Source organism: Pteropus alecto, unplaced genomic scaffold (assembly GCF_000325575.1).
Source record: "Pteropus alecto unplaced genomic scaffold, ASM32557v1 scaffold5, whole genome shotgun sequence".
Classification (NCBI taxonomy): domain Eukaryota; kingdom Metazoa; phylum Chordata; class Mammalia; order Chiroptera; family Pteropodidae; genus Pteropus; species Pteropus alecto.
Genome location: NW_006441953.1, coordinates 9,856,439 through 9,859,444, shown reverse-complemented (window position 1 = coordinate 9,859,444; position 3,006 = coordinate 9,856,439).

The window sequence follows — 3,006 nt, the reverse complement described above, 5'->3', positions numbered from 1 at the left end:
TTCTCAGCGATCTTGTCTTGGGCCCCTTCATCTGAAGCCCTGTGTTCTTGGCAGTCAGGGTGGAGTAGGGAGTTCCGGTCTGTGGGTCTTCTCTCGCCATGTGGCCGCTGGCTCATCTGCTTGTGTGCCTGCTGTCTCGCCACCAGCCCCTTCCCTGCAGTCCCACAGGAGCCTAGAGGTCCTGGGCCTGGCAAAGGGCTGGGCTGAGCAGAGCAGAGAGGAGCCGAACAGTGTGTTAAAAATAGCGGCTGTGACTCACTCCACTTTATTACTGCAGTGCACTTTCCTCAGACCCACTGGAGAGAGCCTGGACAATCGGACAAGGTGACGGGGAAATAGCTTTGTCGCATTCTTTCTCCCAATCAGATTCATCTGCTTTTCCTCACTCTCTGGCTCCATCTTCCTGCCCTTGTTTTTGTCTTATTCCATATTTGGACCTGTGTTGACAAATTCTGGGTGCCTCCTTCCTGTTCTCCTAGACATTTCTTCTTGCTAAACCTTGAACTCTGTTTCCCATTTCTTCCAACCATTTGAAAAGCTGACTCTGATTATTGTTAAACTTAGGCTTTGGTCCTTGGCACTCTGCAGGGTGACATCCTGAGCTGCCATCTTGGGGAATCTGTGCAGATGTAGCACCTTAAGGAAGTGGAGGCGAGTTGCTTGGAGGCTATTGAATGAAATTTCTGCCTATCTCCATGCTTCCTGCACTTTCTACCAAGGATGGCATGACCCATTTTTCCTTCCTTTGAGGTACATGGCAATCAAATTCTAAATTTCATAAGCTCAAATCATCTGAATGGCTTGGTTATCAGGAAGGATAAAATGAGCTTTTTCACTCAGGATTCCTCTCTCTTCCCCCACATGCTTCTGCGAATCACTCCTAATATCACTGTAGTCCCCACTGTCTTTCTGTTGTGTAGAAATGGACCCGCCTGCCTCTCAGGTCCCAACTCTGCAGTCATCAATGGAGCCCCTACTCTTTCCAGCAAATGGCTATGGTGCCTTCTACTATGAACCAAGCCCTGATCTAGATAGATCCTGAGACTGCGAGATAAGCGGCTGCCATCACTGCGCTTTTATCCAGCAGAGAGATTGGTGATTAAAATAAGTAAAGAAAAACCAAAGGTGGGGCTGCCAGCATGGAGTAGACAGAGAAGGCTTAGCTGAGGAGCCGGTGTTCAAGATGAGATCCAAAGGAGAAGAAGAGGAACAAGCCAAGGAGGAGTCAGGGGAGAGTATACTGAGCAGCTCAGTGTTAGACAATGCAAGGGTATGTTCCAAATGATGCAGAATTCTATCCTAACCTTAAATCTCAGTCAAGGGATGTATTTTTCAAAAACCCTACCCCTCAGAACATCATGTCTTTTTCAGAAGACAATATAATACCAATGTTTTTCAAGACAAAACTCCCATTACTATATAGTCCCATAAATACAAATGTTTTATTGTCCTCATCCACTACTTTCAAGTGACACTATTTTCGACTTAGCCTCAAGCTACAAAGAGGAATGAGTTGATGACATGGGCATTGAAATGGGCAGCTGACAGGGAAAGACCTTATTATTTCGGTTTATGCTAGCCTCGTCTGCGGATCTGCCGGAGAGCCTGTGGACACGGGCATATCAACTTCATGCTGTAATGATGGGAAAACTGAGCGCTGGGTAGACGTTCCTTAAAGTTAGGTGTGATTTCATGGCATGAGAGTCCAAAAAGGAATGTGAGTCAAGAGGCTACGTGAAACTCTCCAAATACTGACTGCTCAAATTACGGGGTACTGAGAAAATTCAAACAAAGAACAGCTCAATTGTTACTATTCTTTTGTAATGAGTTGACAATGAAGGAAGGTACTAGAAAACTGAATGCAGAAATCTTTGAAGAATTATAAAAGTTAGCTAAAATTTCCAGGGTTTTTTTTTTTTTTTGGTTTGTTTTTTGGGATTTTTTGTTTGTTTGTTTTTTAGATAAGAGAGGAAGTGTTTGTGTAAATTCTGGTTCATTCAGTCCTGTGAAACTCTTATCCACATCGATCATGAAGATGTTTTTTGCAGAGTTTTTGTCATCTTCAGTGTCTTCTTCAAGAAGCTCCAGGGCTTCTCAGGTACTTTCTGAGCAAACTTTGTGTTTACTCCAGTGTCTGTTGTGCAATTAAACATGTGATCCTATTTTGACTTGACATTTCCAGAACATTCAAAGACCCTTCGGTTAGCAAATGTACAAGCATTTTATTCTGACCCATGACTCATTTTGACCCTCTCTGGTCTTTATTCCAATATTTCATGCTTTCTCATATCTTAAACATCTTTGTAAGTCACCGTAAAACATTTGAAGAACAAACGGAAGCCTGAAAAATATAAATAGAAGCAACATCTGGTGGTTAAAGCACAAGCCCCAGAGTGAGCGGGAATCCAACCCTGAGTCCCCGTGTGTGAAAGAGAAATAATAGCAGCTGTTTCATAGGATTGTCGTGTGAATATTTATGAAGACACTGCAGCTGAGACAAAGTTAATAAGCAAGAAATGTTAGCTTTGTCCCATTATGATTATATAAAGTAAATAAATCGTGATGATTCTGTGAGCTTGAAATCAATTCCAGGCAAAATTCCTCAACAGATTGCAAACACAATTAAAAGGTAATTTAAAAAAATAGTATGATTACCCAAGACACTGTCATGTCAGGCCAGTATAATTTTATGTTTTTGATAGTGTAATGACCAATAAGATGGAAAGGTATAGGAGAACATACCTCGATGTCAGCAAAACTTTTGTCAACATCCCTCACACTAACCTAAATAACTTAAAGCTTATTTAAAGCTAATTAAACTTAAATAACTTAACATTACATGGACAGAAGGACAGTTCAATTGGGTTGGTTTAATAGTTTTAACCAGTAAGACCACTAACTAGTGTCAGATTGAGTTGAAGTGTAGGACACCCAGCTAGTGTCCGAGAATTGCTCGGTGGAGGAAAAAAACACGCACACACACACATTGGAGTTGGTGTCAGAATT